Source organism: Protopterus annectens, chromosome 7.part0 (assembly GCF_019279795.1).
Source record: "Protopterus annectens isolate FY-2018-M chromosome 7.part0, PAN1.0, whole genome shotgun sequence".
In the NCBI taxonomy this organism is placed as follows: Eukaryota; Metazoa; Chordata; order Ceratodontiformes; family Protopteridae; genus Protopterus; species Protopterus annectens.
The window spans coordinates 1,714,453,196-1,714,481,064 of NC_056739.1; the positions used below are offsets into that span (position 1 = coordinate 1,714,453,196).

General features: G+C 43.1%; 1 protein-coding gene across 2 annotated transcripts in view; it reads left to right on the forward strand.

Moving 5' to 3' along the window:
• GOLM2 (golgi membrane protein 2) overlaps positions 1-27,869 on the forward strand; it is a gene marked incomplete at its 5' end in the record, with an annotated part of 949,689 nt that overhangs the window by 407,010 nt on the left and 514,810 nt on the right.

Genomic DNA, 27,869 nt, shown 5'->3' on the forward strand with positions numbered 1-27,869 from the left:
TTAAGAGACAAAAATACAAGAAATGGAAGAGAGGTCAAACTACTACTATGAAAACTGAAATAAATGAGCTGGAGAAACAGATTAAGCATAGTGTGAGACACGATCAAGAAAATTTTGAAAAAAAGTTTATATAAAGATATTGAGCATAATAGGAAACCTTTTTATTGATACATAAGATGTGGAAGGACTAAAGATACAAATTGATGCACTGTGCAGATTCTAAAATTTATTCTCAGACACAACAGATTATAGAAATATTTACAACATTTTATGCCATTTGGCTCCACAAAAGGGGTGATAAATTGTTCTAGTAACATCCAGGTAACAGGTAACCCCAGATACTGGAATAAAATTACATTATACTGAAAAAGAACTGCGCAAATTGGAGCCAAACAAAACACAGGGTGGAGATGGAATTAGAACAATGACCTGAGAACACTTCAGCAAGAACTTACAGTACCATTATATCTGTTATTCACTAGGTTATATAAATATGGGGAGATTCCAAAAGGTTGAATATGTGCATATTAAACCTGTCTTTAATTGAAAGGGGATTAGGACAAACCCAGAGTCATACAGATCTTTAAGTCTACTTTCATGTTATGGAAAAGTAATGGAGAAGGTAATATTGGGTAAGTTATTGTCAGAATTGGATAGGTTAGGACTTGAAACCATGTATCAGCATGCAGATGTTAAAAATGGATCTATTATCACCTTAACGTGATCTATAACACTATAGCTATGATTGAAAATTTGTTCTGTGATGTAATTTATTTATATAGATTTAACTTCAGCATTTGACTGGGTCATTCACAAAACACTGATCAATAAATTAGTACAACTAAGTATTGATGTACTCTTGATAAAATGGATAGATGCTTGCCTAGCAAATAGGACATGGCAAGTGTCGTACAGCAACTGGACAGGTGAAATCCTTGGTTACGATCAGGGTGTCCCCACAGGTCTCTGTCCTAGACCCACACTTGTTTAGATTGTGTATTTCAGACCTATCTTTTTCATCTGAGGTGTTCTACAGTCTATGCAGATGACCTGAAATTGGGTAAACTGATTACATGTGTTATAGATAAGGCATATCTGCAAAATAACTTGACTAAATTGACCATTTGGGACATGAGAATAATATGCTGATAAATATGTCAAAAACTAAGCTTATGAGATTTGGGAGACATAATTGAAAAGTGAATATTTAATACAGCACACAGTGATTGAAACTGTAGGCTCATTTAAATACCTGGGTATATGGGTATATCTAGCTATGAGTTTTTTCTAATCATATCCACCGGTTGGTATGTGATAGTTATAGAACTATAAGTTGTATAAAAAGATTTATAAAGTCTAGAAAATCAAAATTGATGAAGTCATTGTTTGTTTGTTACATTAGACCAAAATGTGAGTATGGAATAACAATATGGAAACCCTGTAGGAAAATCAGCATGAGTAAACTGGAAAGAGTACAGTGGGAATATAGCAAGGGCATCCATGATGTGAAAATTTAAGTTATTATGAAAGACTAAAATATCTACACTTGTACAGTGTCTCTTACAGATATCTAAGAGGAGATCTTATTCAGGTGTATAGGGCACTTAGAGGCAGCTACCTCTAAGAATGTTTTGGGTTATCAAAAAGTACCAGAGAATCATCAGACAGCCTACAGTGGATATGAAAAGTGTACACACCCCTGTTAAAATGCCAAGTTTTTGTGATATAAAAAATGAGACCACAATAAATCATTTCAAAACTTTTCCCACCTTTAATGTGACCTATAACCTGTACAATTCAATTGAAAAATAAATCTGTTAGGGGAAAAAATATAAAAAAATAAAAAATGTAGAATAAGCTGGTAGCATAAGTGTGCACACCCTTACACTAATACTTTTGTTGAAGCACCTTTTGATTTAATTACAGCATTCAGTCTTCCTGGTCAGGTGTCTATCAGCATGGCACATCTTGACTTGGCAATATTTGCCCACTCTTCCTTGCAAAAGTGCTTCTGGTGAAGCCATTCTTTTGTTGATTTGGATGTGTGCTTGGGGTCATTGTCATGTTGAAAGGTGAATTTCCTCTTCATCTTTCTTGCAGACGCCTGAAGGTTTTGGGCCAAAGGTTGCAGGTATTTGGAACTGTTCGTAATTCCATCCACCTTGACTAAAGCCCCAGTTCCAGCTGAAGAAAAGCAACCCCAAAGCATGATACTGCCACCACCATGCTTCGCTGTGGGGATGGTGTTATTTTGGTGATGCGAAGTGTTGTTTTTGTGCCAAACATACCTTTTGGAATTGTGGACAGAAAGTTCAACCTTTGTCTCATCAGACCATAACACATTTTCCCACATGCTTTTGAGAGACTTGATGTATTGTTTTGCAAATTTTAGCCAGGCCTGGATGTTTTTCTGTGTAAGAAAAGGCTTCAGTCTTGCAACCCTACCCCATAGTCCAGACATATGGAGAATATGGGAGATTATCACATGTAGTACACAACCAGTACTTGCCAGAAATTCCTGCAGCTCCTTCAGTTTTGCTGTGGGTCTCTTGGCAGCTTCCCTGACCAGTTTTCGTCTTGATTTTCATAAATTTTGGAGGGGCGTCCAGTTCTTTGCAATGTCACTGTTGCCCCATATTTTCTGCCCTTTTTGATGACTGTCTTCACTGTGTTCCATGGTATATCCAATGCTGTAGAAATTTTTTTGTACCCTTTTCCTGACTGATACCTTTAACACTGAGATCCCTTTGATGCTTTGTATGCTCTCTGCGAACCATGGCTTTTGCTGTAGCAGGCAACTGAGTAAATGTCAGGAAAATCCTACTAGGACAGGTGAACATTATTTGGGGTTAATCAAATTCTCTTTAATTGATGGCAGGTGTGTACCCAAGAAGACCAAATGCTGTAATTAAAATCAAAAGGTGCTTCAACAAAGTATTAGTTAAGGGTGTGCACACTTATGCAACCAGCTTATTGTACATTTTTTTATTTTTTATATTTTTCATCTAACAGATTTGTTTGTTTTTCAATTGAGTTGGACAGGGTATAGGTCACATTAAAGGTGGGAAATGTTTTTAAATTATTTACTGTGGTCTCATTTTTTTATATAACAAAAACCTGGCATTTTAACAGAGGTGTATACACTTTTTATATCCACTGTATGTAAAAGATTCTGTAGGAATGAGAAGTGTACTAATTGGTTCTCTGACAGAGTAGCTGATGCATGGAACAGATTACCAAATTACATTAAAGCAAGTACTAATTTAGGTATTTTTAAGAACAGCCTGGATGCACTTATTATGGGAACAAGTGTTTTGATATATTGACAAGATAGAAGGGCATTTCATGCCCATGTTTGAAATATTTGTATGTATGTATGTGTCACATAAACATTTTGTGTGTTGTGTAGAGCTGAGTTGCTAATGCACTATGGTGTAGTTGATAGGGGCCCGGGTTCGAGACTTGTTAGGGGTAATTATTGCTGCACAGAGGCAGCTGTACCCACCAGGATAAGTACAGAAGTAACTCAAAAAACAAGCCACCCTGGTGGAATCACAAAATTAGTTGTCTGTTTAACAGGAGGAAGAAAATCATCACAAAAATTAGGAGGTGCAGTTCCCAGCAGGATAAAAGCACTCTCATCAAACTAAACAAACAACTCCGAGGACAAAGTCTACAAAAGCCAAATTTGATAAGTTTGGCCTCCCAGGCCAAGGACAACCACAAAGCATTCTTTAGCTATGTCCGCAACCTCACAGGCAATGCTCATTGTAAATGGAGCCACCTATACTAAGCCAGAAGATATAGCAAACCTCCCTAGCTGATAAATTCAGCTCCAACTTTATTCCCCCCCCCCCTCAACCTTCCCTCTGGAATTATCATCAAATATAACTCCCCCTACAGTCACTAGGGAACAGGTCCTTAATGATGTTCATCATTTTTCACTGTTGCAGTCCTAACCAATGGGTTATCCGGCTCCTGTTAGCCCTCGATCAGCGAAAATACCAAAGGTAAGTAAATATGGCATCGGCTGTCGTCTATTGTAAAGGACGTCTGGACGTCCGATACATAAGGAGGCAGCCGACGTCACTTCCTCAGTCTTCCTTGCCGCAGAGCCTGAAGCAGAAGCATGTCTTGCACAAGTGCTGGTCGGCAGTTTACCTTTTTTTTTGGTTTCCGACTACAAAGTTGAAGTCAGCTACAGCTAAGTACCCCATTGGGGATCCTCTTTTCTTGCCTTAACGAATGTCAGAAAAAGTTAATAATTGTCTTACCTGTGGAAAGCAATTTCCTCATAGATATTTTCATTCCTATTGTATTATTTGTTTAGGCCTTGACCACGAAGTTCCTAATTGTGATCTCTGTGCTTCCTTTAATCCGCGTACTATTCGTCGTCATGCTAAGCTTTTAGCCAAACATTTTGGAGTTTGGCCTAAGTTTGTCAGTATGTCATCCGCTGGTCTTCAGGCTTCAGATATCCCCAAGAAGCGTAAGGATAAGGACCGTGACAGGCTTCAGAGGGTCAAGTCCTTGGATGATATTAAGTTGGTCATTGTCAAGCGGTAGCCAGTGAGGTGCCTTTGCAGCCCGCAGATTTTCAACCACAGGTCTCGGTTGAGACCATTTCAGAGTCCCCCAGGCCTCCAGCTTCCTTTTTGCCTTTGGACCTTTTGCCTTTCGCTTCTTCAGCTGGATCCGTAGCCGCTAAGCTGACTCCAGTGTCCGAGGCTTCCGTTCTTTGTTCAGACAGCAAGCTCATACTGACGACCTTTGCTGCAACTTCGGTGTTTGCCAGGCCTCCCGAGTCCTTCAGACTTGCAGGTAAATCTTCCAGTCATTAGCCTGTGAAAAAGCAGGCTCCAGTTTATTCTCGGTCCCTCAATCCCAAATGGTTAAGATGGCTAATGACCTTTTGACTCTTATTAGGGCTTCACAGCCGCCTCCTCCTTCTAAAAGGAGTAGGGATGTTTCTCCTGAGGCTTTGTCTTTTTCTGGTTCTGATACTTCTAGCATTTCTGCTGATGAAGAGGAAGTTCTCAGGTTTTTTCTCCTTTTGAGGTCCATTCCTTCTGTTTCTCCAGAGGATTTCTCTTTTGGTGATACTTTGAATACTCTCTGAGCATTTTAAATGGGAAAGTCTGGATTATCCCCAATCTAAGAAAAGGATTATGGAGTTTTTGGATTTGCCTTAGCATAAGCGTCTGGCTATTCCCCCAGTGTTGTAAGTGGTTGATGATGTTTTTTGGAAAATTCCTTGACTCCAAATTCGGTTCCTTCTGCTCCCAGGAAACCTGACAGGTACTATAGAGTACCTCATTCTCATTTGTTTCTTTTCAGGAATCCGTTGGCTGATCCAGAGGTTATTTCTCAAGACCCTAAAGGCGTTGAGGCCACTGTTACCAAAAATCCTGTTCCTTCTAACGGGGAACCTAGTAACCTAGATAGGCAGGGTAAAAAGGTTTATACCTCTGCCACTCTTGCTGTTAGGTCTACTAGTTGTCTTTTTCATATGCTGAAGTACCAGCAGCACACCTTGGAAGATATTAAGTCCAGGATAGCAAGTGTGCCTCTGTTGGCAGAGAGAGTAAGGATATGCAGGATTAGCTGAATTCTGCCAGTCTTGTCAATAAACATTACATTGTGGTTTTGACATTCTAGAAGCCTCCTGCAGGGCTACAGCTACTGGATCTGTTATTAGAAGGCACGCTTGGCTCAGGGAACAATCCCTTCCAGAGCCTGTCAAGGCTAAGCTTTTGGATGTACCTTTGCATAAGGACAGTCTTTTTGGCAGCAAAGCAGAGGAAGTGCTCAAGAAGATGGAGGGTAAGGCCATGTCTATGCAAACAGTTAAGGACTTTCTGCAAGTTCAACCTCCTCGCTTTAGCAGGAATTACCCTTCTAAGAGTTGGACGTTTCCTGATACCAGCAGACAGAACCATTCTAGGACTAGAGGTTACAAATTTTCTAGGGGGCAGGTGGCTACCCCTCAAAGGTCTAAGTTTTGGCAGGCTTCCACTTCCAAGGTGAGAAGTTCTAAGCCTGCATCTCAATCCAAACATTCTCAATGACTCTATCAAACTTCTGCCTGTTCTTGCCTGCCCGGAGACTTTTAGGGGGAAGATTGGACTTTTTTGCAAATATCTGGGCCACCATCACGGATGACAAATGGGTACTCAGAACTGTATCCCTAAGACACCAGTTTTCTTTTCACACCTTTCCAGTACCCAAAGGATTCCTGGATGCTCCTCCAAACCAAAGGGCGGCAGTAAAAAAATAAATTTCATCTCTGTTGCATCTGGGGGCAATAGAATCAGTTCCTGCTCAGCAAGTAGGCCAGGGTTTCTATTCCAGACTTTTCCTACTTCCAAACAAAGAAGGCACCTGGTGTCCTATCCTAGATCTATCCATCCTGAACTCTTGGTAATTCCAAAAGCTTATCTCCACATCACTATCAGGGAAAGTTGCAGGCAGTATCTTCATTTCAGGGTGGGCAAGCAACATTATCAATTTTCTGCGCTACCCTTTGGCTTATCTACTGCTCCCAGAGTTTTCACAAAGTGCCTGGCTCCGGTCATTGCTTTTTGCAGGCAGAAGAAAATTCAGATTTATTCATACTTGGACGACTGTCTAATTCAAGCAAATTCTCAGGAACAGCTGTTAAAGGATCTAGAATTTGTAAAGACTCTTCTCTCTTCCCTGGGTTACACTCTCAACAAGGAAAAATCAAAAATAGTGCCATCCAAGGAGATAACATTCCTGGGAGTGAGTCTGAACACAGCCACCCAAATAATATAGCTCACCCAAGAGAAGCAAGCAACTCTTTCAGTTTACTTCAAGGACTTGGCAAGTCTGTCCCAGCTCCCTGCAAGGAAGTACCTGCAAGCTCTGGGATACATGGCCTCTTGCATTCTCATGATTCCATATGCAAGACTGCATATGAGGAAATTGCAAGGGTACCGCAAGAACATTTGGTGTCAACACTCACAGGGCCTGGATATGATAATTCCTCTGCTTCCATGTCTGCAGACAGTGGTGGGCAGCAGCCTGTCTACAAAACAAAGGCATGCATTTTCGCCCACCCCCTGCCACTCAAGTTCTTACCACAGACGCATCGGACTACGTCTGGGGTGCTCACCTGGATGACAGATGCATACAGGGACATTGGAATGCCCAACAGATGCACCTGCACATAAATCTAAAGGAATTGATAGCAGTTCAGCAGGCCTTACTAGCTTTCAAGCATCTTCTTTCTCGAGGAACCCTGCTAGTCAGAACAGACAACACCACAGTCATGTGGTACATCAACAAGCAGGGAGGGACTCATTCTTACCCCCTGTGCAGGCAGGGTATGAATCTCTGGTCCATAGCAGCATCCCTGGGCCTGCATCTCCTAGCTCAGTTTCTTCCAGGAAGGCTCAATGTTTTTTCAGACCAGTTGAGCAGACAGACCCTGGATCCTCATGAGTGGCAGCTGAACAGAGCAGTCTTTTACAGCATCATTCAGTGTTGGGGCACACCTCAGGTGGATCTTTTCTCCTCCCCAGACAACCATCTTCTACCTCTTTTTTTGCACCAGACAACATCTCAGCAGAGCCTGGAAAGTGGATGCTCTGTCCTTCCCTTGGACGTTGGCTTCCCTCCTCTTCTTCCCAGAGTATTATTGAATATCAGGGACGAACGACCAAGACTATTCTCATAGCTCCGGACTAGCCCAGACAGCATTGGTATCCACTTCTTCGCAGTCTCTCCCAAGTTCCTCCTTGGCATCTTCCTCTGAAGCAAGATCTTCTGGTTCAGGAAGGGAGAAACATTCTACATCCTCATCTTCAGTCTCTCCATTTGGCAGCCTGGCTCATTGTATGACGCCATCCTTTTCTTCTTCCTTTTCCCAGCAGGTGGTTGACGTGCTGAGGGAGGCCAGGAGGCCTAGCACTAGGAAGTCCTATGCTGGCAAATGGGAAAGATTCTCTCACTGGTTGCAGGCTAGAGGGGAATCGTCTTCTCAGCCTACCCTTCCTCTGATCCTGAAATACCTGTCTGATTTGCTTCAGGGTGGTCTTTATTTTTCCTCTATCAAGATCCATGCTTCAGCCATTTCTACTCATTGTTCTTTTGAGCAACCCATTTTCTCTCATCCCCTGATGAAAATGTTTCTCAAAGGTGCTTGCAACTTGAGACCTCCCAGAAGGGTACCTACTCCAACCTGGGATCTTAATTTTGTTCTAGAGAAACTCACTCCTCCTACTTATGAGCCACTGCAGATTTAAAGTTTCTCTCTTGGAAGGCTGCCTTCCTCTTGGCTATAACTTTAGCATGGAGGGTTTCGGAGCTGCAAGCTTTGAAGGCTGTGGAGCCTTTTCTTATTTTCCATGCAGATAGGGTCTCTCTGAGAACCAATCCCTCATTTATGCCTAAGGTGGTTTCTAGCCTGACTCTTAATCAGTCCATACACCTTCCTACTTTCCTTCCTAATCTTCGAAATAGAGGTGAAGGGATCCTACATTCTCTTGATGTGCACAGACAGTTCAGGTTTTACCTGGACAGGACTAAAGAACTTTGGAAATCAGCACAGTTATTGGTCAGTTTTGCTCCTGGAGCCCAGGGCAAGGCTATTTCTAAGCAAATCATTTCTAAATGGATTGCACATTGTATTACTTTTTGTTATTCCTTTCATGGCAAGTTTCCTCCTCAAGGGGTTCGGACCCACTCAACTAGAGCAGCTTCCACTTCTGCAGCCTTTTTAAGGGGTGTCCCTACTAAAGACATTTTGGAGGCTGCCACATGGTCTTCTATTCACACCTTCACAAAGCATTATAATTTGCCTTTGTTTTCTAGAGCCAGGGCAGGGTTTGCCACAGCTGTTATGCAGGGCATTATCTCCAATCCTTGATTCTGTTGGCTCCTCCTTCCTTTTCTCTGGGCTTTGGTAATCAACCCATTGGTTTGGACTGCAACAGTGAAACACGATGAACATAGTACAGTTGTGTACACTTACCATAAATGTAAATGTTCGAGTGTATTCACTGTTGCAGTCCTGGTTTCCCTCCCTCCTTCCCCCTTTTTGGTCCTCTCCTATTCTCTTTTCCTAAGGTTTAGGCTAAATTTGGTATTTGCCACAATTGCTTTTGGTTTAAGCCTTGTTTTTCTGGTGGCTTCTGACTCTTATGGCAAGAAAGACTGAGGAAGTGACGTCCGCTACCTCCTTTTGTATCGGACGTCCTTTGCAACCGATAACAGCCGATGTCATATTTACTTGCCTTTGGTATTCTGGCCGATCGAGGGCTACCAGGAGCTGGATAAACCCATAGGTTAGGCCTGCAACAGTGAATACACTTGAACATCTACATTTATGGTAAGTGCACACAACTGTACTTTCTCTCTAAGACCAAGAACACTGCAACAATGGGCCCAGACAATATCCCAGGATGCCTTCCAAATAGCATGAAACATGACCTGTCAGGGCCTCTGGAATTACTATTTAACTGTAGCTTCCAAACAGGCTTCATGTCTCATGAATGGAGAAAGGAAACCATCATCCCTCTGCACAAAGGTGAGCCATCTACAGACCCTGGAAACTGCAGACCCATAAGTCTCACTAGTCTTATGTAAACCCATGGAAAGAATTATCTTTGAGATAGTAGAGATACAGTAAACCTCCAGACACTGGATCCAACACAGTTTGGTTTCATCAAGGGCAGAGCATGTTTATTCATCCTGTTGGACTACATTGAGAAGGTCACCAAAGCAATGGATGAGGGCAAAATTGTTCACACTGCCTACCTTGACCTAGCCAAGGCATTTGACACAATACCCCACTCGAGCATGGTTGACAGACTCAAGAGGTTAGTTACAAATCCGTATGTCGCCCAGTGGATAGCCAACTGGCTCACAGATGACTCAGGAAGTTAGAATTGGGGAGTCCACCTCTACAAAGAGGCCAAGCCGCAAGTGGAGTCCCTCAGGGATCGGTCCTTGAACCGCTCTTTTTTGACATTTACTTCTCGGAAGTCAAGGCCAATGTCAGTGGTCTCTGGCTGACTAAATTCACAGATGATTGCAAATTAGGAGCCATCACCGACTCTCACACTGACACAAATGTTCTACAGGAGGGACTGACTCAGACAAACAACTGGTGTCTGAGCCATGGACTAAAACCAAATGCCAAGAAATGCATAATAGTATCCTTTGGGAAGTGATTTATCTCTAGTAACTGTCATGTTGACAACACACCCCTTAGAGTTGACCCAGTAGTCAGTGACTTAGGGACACACACGGATAGTAATCTAGCCTTTGATCATCACATGTCTACAGTGGTGAGGAAATCATTCTATGTTGCACAACTTGTAAATGAAGGTATGGCATCTAAGTCCAAGGAAGTCATTGTTCCACTGTGTTCGGCATTCATCAGACCTATCATTGAGTACAGTGCCCCATTTGGTATGTACCTAACCAGGCATATCCAACAACTGGAATGTCCACAGAGGTTCCTCACTAAAAGAATACAGGGCATAAGTAATATGTCCTATGCAGACCGCCTTAAGGCCCTAGCCCTTTATTCAGTCTCTAACAGGCCTTTGAGGGGAGATCTATGCCTGGCATACAGGGCATTGTCAGACCCCACTCTGATGGACCTCCTGCATATCCACAAAACAAACCGTAATAGAATTATCTGTTCTAAAGACTTATGTGATATAAATAGGACCTGCTGAAGAGATAGGTTTGTATCCCAAAGACCTACCCCATCTATGGAACAGGCTCCCCATCCATGTGAAGCAGAGTTCCTCCCTAACCTAATTCAAGTGCAGCTTGCACAATTGGATGGGAAACCGGAAATTCATCCCTGGTATGGCACTTGTGTCTCTAATGGACACAGGTAACCTGTAAATGATTCATCTCCCAGGCCCATGCTTACACTTATCAAAGGTAGCAGAACTTGTCAGAGATTTGGGATGCATGGCTAGGCCTAAAAAGGACCTTGTGGTCATTAGCGTAGTGAGCACCCATGAATCTATACAGATGCAGATGTTCTTCGTGTTTCACTGTTGCAGTCCTAACATATGGGTTATCCAGCTCCTGGTAGCCCTCAGTCGGTCCAAATACCAGAGTCCTTGGTATATGACATCGGCTGCCATCGGATGTAAACTGATGTCAAAATGTCAGGTATAAAGGGAGGCAGCCGACGCCATTTCCTCAGTCTTTCTTGCCCCGGAGCCCAAAGCAAATGCAATTCGCACTAGTGCCGGTCGGCCATTTACCATCTCTCTGCATTTCGACTACCAAGTTGAAGACGCCATCAGATAAGTACCCTGTTGGAGATCCTCTTTTCTTACTTTAACAAATGTCAGCTAAAGTTAATAACTGCCTGTGGAAAACAGATTCCGCACCGTGATTTTCATTCCTACTGTATAATTTGTTTGGGCCTTGAGCACGACGTCCCTAACTGTGATCTCTGTGCTTCCTTCAACCCAAGTACCATACGCCGTAGAGCTAAGATTTTATATAAGTATTTTGGAGTCTGGCCTAAGTTCGTTGGTATGGCGTCTTCTGGTCTCCCGACTTCAGATATACCTAGGAAACGCAAGGACAAGGGCCGAGACAGGCCTAGTGTTAAAGCTGTTGAGAAAGCGCCCGTGAAATTGGTCGTCGGCCCGTCGGTGGCTAGTGAGGCGCTTTCACAGCCCCTACAGTCCTCAGAATTTCAGCCACAGGCCTCTGCCGAGACCTTTACAGAGTCCTCCATGCCGCAGGCTGCTATCTTGTCTTCAGACCCTCCGCCTGTTGCCGCCTCAGATGGGTTCGGAGCAGCTATGCAGGCACCGGCTTATGATGCCTCTTCTCTTCGACATGAGACCAGAGCCAAACTGACTACCTTAGCTCAGACTTCTGCAGTTGCTAGGCCTCCCGACTCCCTCCGGATTATTAGTAAACCTTTCAGCTGCAAATCCGTGGGCGTCGGCCTCCTCTCCTGTGCCTCAGTCCCAGTTGGTAAAGATGACTGGTGATCTTCATTATGGGCTCTCATCCCCCCCCCCTTCCAAGAGGGCTAGGGAATTGTCTCCTGATGGTTTTTTTCTGAATAATATTCTGAGGTTTCTAGTATTTCGGCTGGTGAGGAAGGAAATTCTCAACTTTTTTCTGGCTTTGAGGATTCTAATGCTGAGGATTCTATCACTTCTGCCTCCCCTCCAGAAGATTTTTCATTTGGGGATACTTTGAATACTCTTAGGGAGCACTTTAAATGGGAAAGTCAGGATTTCCCTCAGTCTAAGAGGAGGATCCGGGAATTTTTGGATTTGCCACAGCATAAACCTCTGGCTATACCTCCTGTTTTGGAAGTTGTGGATGATGTTTTCATGGAAAATTCTTTAACTCCTAATTCTGTTCCTCCTGCTCCCAGAAAACCTGATTGGTATTATAGGGTTCCTGATTCTCATCAATTTCTTTTTCGAAACCCTACTGCTGATCCTGAGATTATTTCTCAAGATCCCAAGGGTGTTAAGGCTACTATTGGTAAAAACTCCTGTACCTTCTGATAAGGAGTCTAGGGCCTTGGACAGGTGGGGTAAAAAGGTTTATACCTCTGCAACTCTTGCCATTAGATCTGTGAATTGTCTTTTTCACATGCTTAAGTATAAGCAGCATACTTTGGAGGCTATTAAGGCTAAGCTTGGGGATATTCCTTCCATGTCAGAGAACAAAGAATTATAAGATTTACTAAATTCTGCCACTCTGGTTAATAAGCATTCCCTTCATTGTAGTTTTGACACTTTGGAGGCTTCCTGCAGAGCAGCAGCCACTGGTTCAGTTATTAGAAGGCATGCTTGGTTTAGGGAGCAGCCTCTTTTTGAACCTGTAAAATCTAAATTGCTGGATGTTCCTTTGCACAAACACAACCTTTTTTGTAACAAGGCTGAGGAGGTACTGGAAAAGTTGGAAGATAAGGTGAAATCTAGGCAAGCTGTAAAAGATTTCCTTCAGGTTCAGACTCCTCGCTTTAGTAGGCATTATCCTTCCAAGAACTGGTCTTTCCCTGATCCTGGCAAGCAGGATCACTCTAGGCCTAGGGGTTTCAGATCTTCCAGAGGCCAGGCTTCTGCCCCTCAAAGGACTAAACAATGGCATCCTTCTTCTGCTAAATTGGGGAGTTCTAAGCCAGCTTCCGAAAGCAAGCATCCTCAATTACTCCGGCCTTCTTGTGCCTACCTCTGCGGGCCCAGGGTTTCCTTTGGTGGGGGGGAAGGTTAGCCAGGTTCCCAGGGGTATGGTCAACCATCACAGTCGACATATGGGTACTCAGCATAGTAAACCAAGGTTACAAGTTTTATTTTCACACCTTCCCTGTTCTACAAGGTTACCCAGACATTCCCAGCACTCTCAGGGCAGAGGTAGAAAATCAAATTTCTTCTTTACTGACTGTGGGGCTATAGAGCCAGTTCCTGCAAATCAGGCAGGCCTAAGTTTTTACTCAAGACTTTTTCTGGTACCCAAAAAAGGGGGCAGCTGGCGCCCTGTTCTGGATCTGTCTGTTCTAAACACTTTTCTGGTGATTCCCAAATTCAAGATGCTCACTCTTCAGCAGTTACTACTAGTGCTGGACAAGGATTCATGGCTGGTAACTTTGGATCTCAAGGAGGCTTATCTGCACATCCCAATAAGGGAAGGTTGCAGGCAGTTTCTTCGTTTCAGGGCTGGGGAGCAACGCCTCCAATTGTCTGCGCTGCCCTTTGGCTTATCTACTGCTCCCAGAGTTTTCACAAAGTGCCTGCCACCAGCCATTCCTTTTTGCAGGCAGAGGAACATTCAAATTTATCCTTACCTGGACTACGGTCTCATTCAAGCAAACTCCCCAGAATAGTTAAAAAAAGTATTTGGACTTTGTGAAGAACATTCTCACTTCTTTGGGTTACACTCTCAATGAGAAGTCGTCTAAAAGTTGGTTCCTACAAGGGAGATTGTTTTCCTGGGAGCGAGTCTGAATACAGCCACCCAGAATGGTATTCCAACCTCAAGACAAGCAACAATATCTGTCGGCTTATTTCAAGAACTTGGCAAGCATGACCCAGCTCTCGAAGGTAATTCCTGCAAGCACTGGGGTTCATGGCTTCATGTATCCTAATGATCCCGTATGCAAGGCTGCATATGAGAAAACTTCAGTGGTACCTCAAGAACCTTTGGTGTCAACACACACAGGACTTAGACTTGATTCTTCCACTTATTCCCTGTCTACAACTGGAGTTTCTCTGGTGGGCAACAGCCTGTTCTCAGAATAAGGGTTTGCCTTTCCACCCACCACCTGCCAGCCAGACTCATCACAGATGCCTCAGATTATGCATGGGGGGGGGCACATCTGGAAGGCAGGGGCATACAAGGGACTTGGAGCACCCAACAGATTCATCTTCACATAAACTTAAAATAATTGATGGCAGTGCAGCAGGCCTTGCTGGCTTTCAAGGACCTACTCTACTCTGGGACTCTTCTGATCAGGATAAACAACACCACAGTCATGTGGTACATCAACAAGCGGGGGGAGGGACTCACTCTTACCCTTTGTGTAGACATAGCATGAAACTATGGTCCTTAGCAGCTTCCATGGGCATACATCTCATAGCCCAGTATCTTCCAGGGAGACTAAACTCCTTGGCAGATCAATTGAGCAGACACCTTTTTTTTCCTAAGGCACAGACTACTTATGTTATTTTTTGGATGGCTTTTTTTCCAGGATGTTTCCTTCCTGGTTTGGCCTTCTTTTGAGGGCTCCTCAGTTAAGGCAAGAAAAACTGAGTAAATGGCATCGGCCGCCTCCTTTTATACCTGACGTTCTGACATCAGTTTACGTCCGACGGCAGCAGACGTCATATACCAAGGACTCTGGTATTCGGGCCGACTGAGGGCTACTGGGAGCCGGATAACCCATAAGTTAGGACTGCAGTAGTGAATACACTCGAATATCTACATTTATGGTAAATGTACACAACTATACTTTCTGTGTACAAATGTTTATGCTTTCCTTTGCATCACTGTAACAACATTATAGATATTTGCAGTACATTTTTCTAGTGTATACCTTTGATTATGCAACCTTCTTATAGTTTATTTTTAAATCTGTGTATAATATGACAAAAAAAAGAGATTTTGGCTTTCTTGCCAGTGCCTGGTCAACCCTTTCGGCCAGCTAGTTGGGCCTATACCTTTGGAGGCGCTTTTGGTTGGAGAAGGGTGATCACTGTCAGGGAGGGCATGTGCTCACCCAGCTCCTGCAAGATGTCTTATCTTTTTCCACTCACTACCTGTTATGCATGCCTGGATCTTATCCAGGTGCCCCTTACTAAAAAGGCAGACAATAATCTTGTAACCTTATTTGTCCAGTTCTGAGAGCAGCCTCGTGCCTTCGCAGATGCCACCATCATTAGAAGTACCAGAACCAGATTGAAAACAGTATGGGCAGAGCTGTGATTTACATGTTTAGAACCACTCCCTCTGGGGTGCAACATCACCTTAACCAAGCTCAGTTAACCAGCAGGGGCATCAGACCTGGTACTGTTATTATTAGCAAGCTTGGTTTCACCGTAAATGCTTTGTCACCTACATGTTACTTTGCTATTTTTTTTAAGGAATACATTCACATTATATTTATATTGTGGCCAAAAGTCATTAAGCAGTCGTAATTTTTGTTTATATTACTTACAGTTGCTACTGCTGATATACATTGCTTTAGCCACCTTTTTGGAGTAGTAGTATTGCACATGAATGTCATTTATACTTGTTTATACATGCCTCATGCAGTAGAGCAGCAGTATTATTTTTTTGTGTGTGGGGGGGGGGGCTCTTTTTGCATAAATAAATATTCTTGCATGTTTGAGAATATACTTTTATTAAATGCTAATTGCTTTGAAGGGGGTAAAATGTGACAGATGGTGTTAGATGAGCAGGGATTATAAGTTATAGTTGTGCAAACTCACATACATGTGACTGTTTTGTTTTTTCTAAACATATTCAGCTTTGAGCATAACTGGAGCTATCCATGCATTTCTGTGGTGTGTTGGGGACTGCTAAGAACTGCTGCGGACTTTGCCACTTTCTGCAGTGCATTCATGAGAACCCAGGGTCACGTATTAGTAGCTGAGACCTGATTACGTGGATAAGTTGCCATACACATTCACATACTACTGAGATTCATAGAGATAGGCATAAAGGGCCTAATTTGCATACGGAACCCTTAAGTGGACCTGAATGTGTGTGAAATAGTTTAATGCTGGCATATTAACTTGAAATTACGCAAGTTAGGTGGCAAATGACTTGGGGAACCAAAGGCTTCATAAAATAAGAACAAATAGAAATATTGTAAATTAATATGAAACACTTCAAAATTGATACAATTATTTATTTCACTTCATAGGTTCATAGGTAGTTACTAGGCTATTGGCCCTAGGGCTTATATAAGCCTAGCCAAAAAGGTACCCTGGCTTTTGCCACCCAAGAAAATCATTTTCCTGTGCCCCTGTCGAGCAGAGCAACAGAGGTGATCCCCAGGGTGAATTTCCTATTTTCCAACCAATCATAAAGATTTTTCTTGAAGAGTGCTAATGAGGAGCTTGGTTTGATATAAATAGGCAGTTTGTTCCAGAGTATGGGAAGTCTCTGGGACAGGAATCTATCCCTCCAGCATTTTCTGTTTATTGTGGTGACAATGTTTAGGTCCCTGGAGAGTGTAGCTCGGAGAGATTGGGATTTCTTTAAGTGGAGCATGTCCAACAGCTCTGGGTTTGACATGGCTTTGTATGTTAGGCAGAGATTGCCTCTGAGTAGGCGATATGCGATGAAGTAAAGCTGGAGTTTTTTGAGAAGGACTGTGTAGGGCATCTGTGTGAGGCCGGTAATCTTCTTTGTGAGGTATTTCTGTGGCCTTTCCAATTGTTATAGATGTCTTGTGAGGGTCTAATGAGTGATGAGTAGAGGGGAACAATGACTTCTCTTTCCCTGGATGAGAAACATTTTATGATGAGGTGTGCTACTTAGAAGGATTTCCTGACTACTGTGGCGATGTGATTATCAAAGGAGAGACTACTGTCCACCTGTGTCCCAAGGTCTCTTATCACACTTTCGGTGTTAAGTAGTCTTCCAACTATGTGGTAGCTCATGGGTACAGAGTTTTTACCAAAGGGAATGACAGTGCACTTTTTGGCATTGAGCTTGAGGCCATGGCTTTGACACCAGGCATCTGTCTCAGTGAGGCCCTTTTGTAGGATGTAGCCAAAGACCTTCTGTGTTAGCCTGTACTTCAGAAAAGTAGATATCATACAGGAGAGGACCCAGGACTGAACCCTGTGGTACACCACCTGTCACTGGTCTGAAGTCATATTTGGAGTCTGCTACTTTCACAGTATGGGTTCTGTCAGTGAGCCAGTTGGCAACCCATCATGTGACATAGGGATTTATACCTAGTTTAGTGAGTTTATCTATAATTCCTGAATGGGGGATGGTGTCAAAAGCCTTGGCGAGATCTAGATAGGCTGTGTGAACCACCTTACCCTCGTCGACTGCTTTGGTGACTGCCTCAAAGAAGTCGATCAGGTTTAGGAGACATTATCTGCCTTTTACAAACCCGAACTGGGAGGGATACAGAGTTTGGAGATTAAAAATGCCTTTGTTTATAAGTTCCATGATGATACATTCCATGGCCTTGCAGACCAGGCTCTTTAGGCTAATGGGGTAGTTCCCGGGGTCTGTGGTAGCTCCACCTTTGTGGAGTGGGATAACCATCGCTGTGCGCCATTCAGTGGGCACAAAGCCTGAGGTGAGGCTATGATTGAACATGATGCTTAGGTGGGGTGCCAGTTCATTCTGTACTTCATGTAGAACGCAGCCTGGGATGTTGTCAGGTCTCGTGGATGCTGTGCTCTTGGCTTTGGAGAGTGGTTTTTTTTTTTACCGTGCAGCCGTGATTACAGGAACTTTGCATTCTTCCGCCGGTATAGAGATGGGCCCTTTAGGGGCTGAGAGGGGGATAAAGTTAGCACTGAACCTATCTGCCAGGATGTTGGCAATATCAGTTGGTTCTGTACATTTGTAAGTCTGTAACTCAGAGCAGATGTGAGTGTTGCCATTGACATTCAGTGCAGATATGAGTGTTGCCATTGACATTCTTGACATAGCTGTAGAATGCTTTGTGGTTGTCTTTAGAATTGGTGGCAATTTTGTTTTTGTAGCTACATTTGGAGGATTTTATGAGGGATCTCAGCTTCTTACTGAGGCTGACCAGGGAGTTCCTCCAATCATGGGATTGTACTCTTTTTTTGCAACAGTCTTTTTCTTATGTTGTAGAGTTTGTTTATGGCAGGCGACCACCAGATTGGCTTCCTTTTTCGGAGAATAGCATCTTGGTTCTGTTAGGGATTGCACGATCCATGCACTTGTATAAGTGCTTATAAAAGTGCATTTTTGTAGGATTCAGCAGTCGTAGCTCTATTGTCTGTCTGCATGGGTGTTGTGAAGTTTGCCACTTTTGTCTTAAGAATCGTGAAGTTGGCTTTGCAGAAACTTTTTACGGTTGTTTCCCTAGTAGGGGGTAGGGGAGGGATGTGGATGTCTAGGGTGATTAGCTTGTGGTCAGATCTGACCAACGAGGAATTGACCTCTGGTGTGGAACACTGGTCGCTCATGTTGGAAATGACCAGGTCTAGGATATTGCTGTCCCTAGTGGGGGTTTAGATAAGATGATCCAAGACATTGGAATGTATGAATTCCAGAAAACATTGAGCAAAAGAGTTGGTACACAAGTAGTTTTCCCAGTTAATGGTGGGTAAGTTGAAATTGCCTATTATTAGGGTGTTGGGTTGTACGCTAATATTTTCCAGTGTATCAAGATATATGATATCTCTGATTACGTAGCCCAGGCCAGTATGGCCCTGACCCTGAGTAGCATCCTGCCCTCACCAAGAATGATGCCACAGTTTAAAAAAAAAATTATCACTTTCAACAATTGGCTAAGTTTCTGGTGTCATTCAAAGGGGATCCAGTATCTGTTCACCTGGGATGACATGGTCGATAAGCCATGTTGCTTCGCAAGAGATGGCTTGCACCTGTCACCCTTAGGCTTCCAAATACTGGCCAAGGCTTTTTCCGCCCCCATAGTGCCTTTTTTAGGCAAGGCTCAAAAGATAAACCCACCACCGTAAATAGCAGAAGTAACCAAAATCTGAGAGTAATGCTACTCAACACCAGAAGTCTAAACCTCAAAATGCATGCACTCGAGGCAGTCTTCAGTATGGAGAACATAGATTTCTGTGCAGTAACAGAAACCTTGTTTAAGGCTCCAGAGAGCGCCCCAGCACTACCAGGCTATAACTCATACCATAATTTTCGGCCACAGAACCCAGACCGAAACACAAAAGGTGGGGGTGTATCCATATTCATCAATGCTACCCACACCTCCAGGTTAGTGGCACAGCACAATGCCTCAGAGATCATCCATGTGCAACTAACAACAGGCAAAACTGCAATTCAAATTGTAGCTTGCTACAGATCACCCACCATGACCCATGACCCCCATTCCGCGCTTCTGGCGACACTGGAAAATATGAAGGTCCTACCAAACACCCTAATATTGGGTGATTTCAATTACCCAAACATTAACTGGGAGAACTATTCAAATATTAACTCCCTTGCCCAACGCCTCCTAGAATTTATAAACTCGAACGCCCTGGATCAACTGGTCAACACCCCCACCAGAGGTGACAACATATTGGACCTCTTCATCACCAACATGGGTGACTGGTGTTATACACCGGAGGTCAAACCCTCACTGGTTAGATCAGACAATAGACTAATCACTCTGGATATCCACATTCTGCTTCCACCCCCAATCAAGGTAACCACTGTGAAAAACTTTTCAAAAGCAAACTTCACGTTACTTAAGACCGAGGTGGAAAGTTTCACAGCCCTCATGCTAAAGGATAACGCTGTCCAAGCTACTGAATCCCTTACAAAGGCACTCTATGAGCACCTGCAAGAATGCATGGATTGTGCTGTCCTAAGCAAAACCAAGACTCACTCCTCCAAGAAAAGGAAACTAGTCTGGTGGACCCCTGTCATAAACAAGCTATACAATAGAAGGAGGAAACTAGTGCAGAAAAGAGTAAAATCCCAAGAAGGAAAGACATCCCTGATCAGTATCAGCAAGAAGCTATGATCCCTCATAAAATCATCCAACATCCAAGGCTAGCTTCAAAAAAAAATTGCCAAGGATTCCAAAGATAACCACAAAGCGTTCTTTAGCTATGTCAAGAACCTAAGTGGAAACTCTCAGATCTGCTCTGAGTTAGTGCAGAATGGCACAAAATACATTGAACCGACTGATATTGCCAACATTCTGGCAGACAGGTTTAGTGCACACTTCACCCCCCTCTCACCCCTTAAATGGCCCATAACCATACCAGAAGAATGTAGTGCCCCAGCAATCACTGACGCACAGGTTAAAACAGCCCTATCCAAAGCCAAAAATAGATTCAATGGGACCAGACTGTGTCCCAGGCTGCGTCTCACACTAGCTCCAAAATGAACTAACCCCTCACCTAAACACACTGTTCAAACACAGCCTCTCTACAGGCTATGTACCCATAGAGTGGGGCATAGCAGCAGTTATCCCACTCCACAAAGGTGGAGCCACAACAGACCCCGTGAACTATCGCCCTATAAGGTTGACTAGCCTGGTCTGCAAGGCTATGGAGAGCATCATCATGGAATTCATTAACAGAGACATTGGGAACCTTCGAACATTGGACCCTACCCAGTTTGGCTTTAAGGGCAGATCATGCCTCCTAAACCTGGTGGACTTCTTTGAGACAGTTACCAAGGCTTTAGATGAGGAAAGGAGATCCATACAGCCTACCTAAACCTTGCAAAGGCTTTCAACACCATTCCCCATTCTGGTATTATAGACAAGCTCACCAGTCTGAACATAAACCCCTATATCATGACATGGGTTGCCATTTGGCTCACAGATAGAACCCACATGGTGAGAGTTGCAGGCTCTAAGTCCGACTCTAAATCAGTTACAAGTGGCGTCCCCCAGGGCTCAGTCCTGGGACCCCTCCTGTTCGGTATATACTTCAAAGAGACTATGGCTGACCAAGTTCGCAGACGATTGCAAACTGGGGGCCATAATTGACTCTCCATCCCCCAGAAGGGTGTCACTGAGACAGATACCTGGTGTCAAAATCATGGCCTCAAGCTAAATGCCAAAAAGTGCATAGTCATCCCCTTTGGAAAAAACAAAATACCCACGAACTACCACATACGTGATAGTCCCCTAAATACAAAAAATGTAATAAGGGATCAGGGGGATCCAAGTAGATAGTAATCTCTCCTTTGATAATCATATTGCCAAGGTGGTTAGAAAATCCTTCTATGTGGCCCACCTAATCACAAAAAGGTTTGTATATAGAGCAAAAGAGGTTATTGTGCCCCTCTACTCATCACTCATCAGACCCATCATAGAGTACAACGCCCCATTTGGGATGTACCTTACAAGACACCTGCAACAGCTGGAAGACCACAGAAGTACCTCACCAAGAGGATTACTGGCCTCAAACATATGCCCTATGCAGCCCAACTGAAGAAACTCCAGCTGTACTCGGTTGCATACCGCTTACTCAGAGGTGATCTCTGCCTGACATACAAGGCCATGTCCAACCCAGAATTGATGGACATGCTCCACCTAAAAAAAACAAATCCCCCAAGAGCCACACGCTCTAGGGATCTAAACCTCACCACAACGATAAATAGAACGTGCTGGAGGGGATAGATTCCTGTCCCAGAGACTCCCCATGCTTTGGAACAGGATTCCAGTCTACATTAGGCAGAAGCCCTCACTAACACTCTTCAAGAGAAACCTTGACGAGTGGATGGGAAACAGAAAATTTACCCCGGGGATCCCAGCAGTGGCTCTGCTGGACAAAGGCACAGGGAACTAATGGCTCTGCTGGACCGAGGCACAGGGTACTAATCTAAGGGGGCGGCGAAAGCCAACACATTCTGGCTAGGCTTATAGATGCCCTCTGGCAGCTAGCCTAGTACTTACCTATGAACCTAATAAATGAGGAGTGGGAATCCTGGGGCATGGTGAGGGATCTGTAGCAAGTTACAGTTTGGCTTGCGGTCTTGCCCAGAATTAGTTGCACTTGGATAATCCCGGATGCATTATGCTGAGCAGCTAGCCTGGAGGTTTGGATATCCTTAATGAATATGGACTCGCCTCTGCCTGTAGTGTTTCGTTCCAGATTAGGTGGCCGAAAGGTGTGGTATGAATTATAGCCTGGTAATGCAGGGGTGCTCTCTGGAGCCTTGAACCAGGTCTCTGTCACTGCACAGATGTCGATGTACTCCATTTTAAAGGAGTGCCTCAAGTGAATGCATTTTGAGATTTAGACTTCTAGCGTTGAGTAGCATTACTGTCAGATTTTGCATGCTTTTACCTGTTATGGTGGTGAATTTGTCATTTGAACCTTGCCTAAAAAAGGCACTATAGGGGTGGCAAGAGCCTTAGCCAGTAACTGGAATCGCAAGGGTGACAGGTGCAGGCCATCTCTGGCAAAGCATCGTTGCCTGTCGATCATGTCATCCCAGGCAGACAGATACTGGATCCCCTTAGAATGACACCAGAAGCTTCGCCAATTGTTGAAGTCAATCATTTTGTCCTTGTACTGTGGTATCATTTTGGGTGATGGCAGGATGTTATTCAGGGCTAGTGTAATACCTTCCTGGGCTACAAGATTGGATAGTTCCTCCATGTCTCTTTTCATGTAGTCCAGGGAGGTACGTCTCGGGTCATTCACACCAACATGGACAATGACAGAGTCATATTTATACTTGTGGAGTGACCTGAGTGCGTGCGTTATGTGGTGGATCCTGGCACCCGACAGGAAGCTGACAGTAACCTTCTCCTTGTTTAGCCCGGTGAGCGGAACATCAGTGTGCCTGACTATAGAGTCACCTATGACTAGAGTGTTAGGAACGTTATTATGCCTTATGGGCTGTGGTTGAGTTGCACACTGAGTTTGTGGACTGTGTGTCATTTGGATTGTGTTGGGGGGTGGAGGTTGCTTGCATTTCTGCTTTGGAGGTCTATGTTGCTTGAGCAGATTTTTATTGAGAGCCAACGCGAATGTAGGTGTGTGTTTTATGTTGCTATGTGTGTGTTTTGGTGGTGTAGGCTTTGAGGGACTATGTGATGAGTGTGGTGTGATGCAAGTGTTTACCTTCTCCTCTTAACTGTCTAGTCCTGTCTTGGGTGAAGAGAGCTTTGCTTCCTGTTTGGCTATATAAGTGCATCTCTCACAGGTTGTAGTGTTGGGTGGTAGGAGGAGAGGGTTGTCTGTGTACATGAGGCAATTGCTGTATTACCCCAAAATGCCCAGATTCATCAGGTAGACAGGAGAAAACACAGGGAGCTGACCCTTAGACATGCCTGGATAGGTGCTTATTTATTAAGTGCTAAAAAAAATTTTCCTCTAGACAAGTGAGGAAAGTTGAGTGCTGTAGCAATCTGTAGCTTATTTAGTGCTTACAATGAATTCTGAACAAGTGCTGAGCTCAAAGAAACAGATTTGAGTGCTAAAACTAAAAAGAACTGGATAGTTCTAAAGGAAAATTTGAAGAGCAGACTTTGTGGTACCAGGAATAGTTTAACCCTAGCTAAGTGTCGAGGCATAAAGTGTATTTTTTGTTATATAACAGTAGCAAATGAGCAAACTGATTTAAACAAATTAACCAATAAAAAGCTAAAAATTGACCCCCATTCCAGCAGTCTTCGATAAGAGAAGTTCTAACTGCGCACTCCTGCTGCTAGGGTGCAGGGGAACCTTCTCCAAAAAAAGATGGCCTGGATTAGTGCTCAAGTTAGACAAACAAAGCTAGATTCAGCAGGTCTGAATTTAGTCTATGCTACAGCAAACAAGGCATACCAATTTCAGAAAAACAGTTCAAATAAGCAGGCACAATAATCCTTTAAAAAGAAATTCCCAGCTCAAAAGGGTAGAATCTAGCCTTTCCTCCCACAAGAGTGCAGACCACAAACCTTCTTAATGTAAAATAACTGGCCTGAAGCCCAAGTGCTTAAACCAGAAGTAATACACTTTTAGAATAACAGACACTGAGCCTTCAATCAGCAATTCCCAACTTAGAAGGATGTAAGCTACCTGTCCTGCCACAACAGTGAAGACCATAAACCTTAATGTAAAATAACTGGTCTGAAATCCAAGTGCTTAAACCAAAAGGCTTAGAATAACAATTACAATTTAATCAGGCTACTACCAAGCAGTAATAAATGCAGCAGAATAAATACAATTGAGTACTTTTAAGAAGAGGCAAAAGCAAAATAAAGTGCAATTATTTTTAAGTAAAGTGCAAGGAGAGAGGAAGGAGAAGCAGAAGAAAAATTCAAGGTTTAAGAACCTAAATGGGTTGAACTTCTCAAATGTTCTCTCTGTATGAAGTAGAGTGAACACCAGACTGGGGGGGGGGGGGCGTCCCAGATCAAATTTACAGTAGGGGCGGGCAACTGCAAAGCCACCAACTGTAACAACACTATAGGAATAGGGTGGGACGGAGAGCAAAAAACAGTTTCAGGTCCGATGAGAAACATAAAACAATGCCAGAAAATATATAAAATCATTCAGTCAGGCAAAAAAATAATTCAGTCAGGCAAAATTGACAATGCAGAACTCTGAAAGTTTAAAATGCCAAGAAATATGCTTATCAATAAGCAATATATTTCCAGATTGTTTGAGAATCACACTTCAGCCAGAACACCAGGAGTTTCCAACAGTGTAGAAATGTTTTGCTTTAATCGTGATGGGCATAGTACGATGGTTTTAGTAAAGAATGTAAAGCTGTCATTTATAAATGAAAAATCATGATGGTAGCAGTGGTAATGATTAGTGATCACAAAGAAAAACATTTTCATTTGTGTCCTGTAAAGTGGTAAGTATGTGTTGTTGGCTGAACAATGTTGTGTGTTTACTTGGTGTCACTGAAGAATGAAAAATAACAGTGTTATCAATACAAGACAGTGCTAGAGGCTAGGGGATGGATGAATATGTTAAACTGATTGCTTTACAGTTAGTGTATTTTTGATACTGTAGGCATTAATTTAGTACTCCTTTACTTTGCCGGAGAGAGATTTTGCATGAATATATAATTATAGGGCTTGTGTCCTCTAACTTTTTATATAAGGATGGCAGCCATGCTTTCATTGTTGTGTTGTTTGACTGATGATTACATCTAATTTATGTATTTATTTGACATTTGTTTACAGGGATAGACCAATTGGGTCAGTAGAATCCAATAGTTGTGTTTCTGTCTGATTGTGGCATATTGTCATGTGCAGTAATAATGCAGAGCAAGGGATCAAGGCAGAGAAAGGACAACTTCAGCCATTAGGAAGTCCGCATCCTCATGGCAGCCCTTAGGAATTATGGCATATCTGCTAGAAAACCTGCATTAAGCAGATCATGACATTGGACCAATTCACAATCCAGCTCTTATGACAGCCCCTCTTCAGAAATCACATGCACCATCAAATGGCATATCTTTAGGAGATGTGTATGACACATTGACATTGCCCTAGTGTGATTCAAGTTTGACATTTCTGTTACAATTTGACCTTTACAAACACGTCCATATTTAACTTGAAGGGAAATCAGTTCTTTAAAAGGGGGGGGGGGCTTAGGACAATACATAACCTTTCAGGAAAACACCAATAAAAAAATTACAGATTAGAATTAGTGTTGTACCATGTAAACAAATACTGCTGCCACTCCACCCTCGCACAAATTATATTTTTTGTCTCAAAGGCCATAAATTATTGTGTATGACAAAATAAAATAATCTGATGAGCAGTATCTCAACAGACAACATACCTCATACTGAGAAAACGTTGCATAATATAAAAAATATGTAATGTTTTCATTAAAATGCAAGGTACAAGCTCATTAAATACTGAATTAAAACTTTTTTACTAATTGAACCACTTGAGGACATTCAGTATGTGCATACCTGGGCAGATCCACTTCTCTGGAATTTATTGTGCAAAACCGTTAAAAATGTAATGCCTAACGACATCACTGAACAGTAGTTGTTGGGTGCTCAGGCATGACTTTTGCAAACAATGAGTAACCTTTTTGAAATGAAAAAAAAATGAAGTATTTAAAGATGAGAAGGAATGTAAGTTTAACAGTTACAGTAGGCCTTGCACCACACAGCATAGCCCACATATGCCACTGCACACATCTGTTATGCTCTGTTTTTTTTTCCTTACAAGAAAGGAAAGACTAATATGAATGTCGTGGTCCATAGCTGTGGACTGGATGTTGCCACTGTACCTGCAGAGCCATATGCCATGCATAGGTGTGCTCATGGGGACCCTTACTGCTTCTGCCAACAGGTCACAATCAGTCGTAGTAAGAGTGGAACTGGGAGCTGCAGTGACAGCATGGGTCACTTCATCACCAGACCGGCTTATGGTCATGTTATGTGGAAGGCAACATGCAGTAAACATCCTCCATGGAGTTGCTGGGTTTTAATGAAGGGCACCCCCAGATTCTTGCAAGCATCTTAAACTACTCTTAAGGAGGACAAAGGCCTTCCCACGGACAATATGGGTCTGGGACAGGGCTGTGTTGAACTTCAGTTCTGCAGCTGCACTTGGGTTTCTCACTGGTGTCTTGAGCCATGACTACAGTGGATGTCCAGTGTCACCTGAAAGACAAAAAAAAGAGAGATAAAAGGGGGGGAGACAAAAAGGAAAAGTGGTTTAGTATTCAGCAATATATTTTACCAAAAATAACTACTTAAAATAGGAAAAAGAAAAATATATTTTTACACTTACCAACAAGATGACCATTGGCATCATACCATATAAGAAGAGGTGGTAGAGTGAATTAGTATGCTAGATGTGGGAACCATGTGCACTAGCAGGATGCTGGGCAGAGATGTTGGTGATGCAGTCCTATGTATCACACTGCCTGGCAACTGATGGAGTGGTAGTCCTACCTATTGCAGTACCATTCATACCTCATATCAGCTGGGACCCTAATTGCAACATGTATGTAAGCTGTTGCACCTAGAACCTCAGGAAAATGTGCCACCCCATAAGACATTTATGGTCCTGGCTTGGTCCTGAGGTGACACGGGGAAATAGATGCACTAATCCTCATGTTCCAAGAGTACATCCAAGAGCTACTGCAGAAACCTAAGGCAGAAGCCTGTGAGATACCCAGTGTGTCCCCAGTCTGTCTCTGGAACATCCCTATGGCAAGTAGAGTGAGGGTTATACATACCATAGTATCCACATGGATAGGAAGTCCACACATTCCTCCATTAACCTAGTAGGAAGGGTCATACATGCTCACTAAGGCCCTTAAAATGTTTCTGCCCTCTAAACCTATCGCGTATCTCCTGCTGTATCAGTATTGTACTGTGTTATTCTTTGCTTATATCTCTGTCTTCTTGACTGGTGAGCACTGCTGGGTGCATGCAGTTTTTGCTTAGCCAAGATAAGCAACTCGCAGTGGGAAATAACAAGGCTAGCAGCAAATGACAGCATCTTTGTGGACTGCAAAGTAGATTAGGCGAGATTCCTCTTTCTATAATATATCTGAGAACAGTGTGGAAAAGTGGTAAAATTTCACTATGAATCACAAAGATAATGCTTCATTAGCATATTTCTTATTTACATCTCATTATGTCTTCATTTGCTTAGTCTTATTAACACATACTGTGTTAGCGCAAGTGGCCTGCATGAATCATGGTTTACCAACGCTCATTCACAGATAGTACAAATAGCCTTAACGTGTTCACCTAATGACTATGAG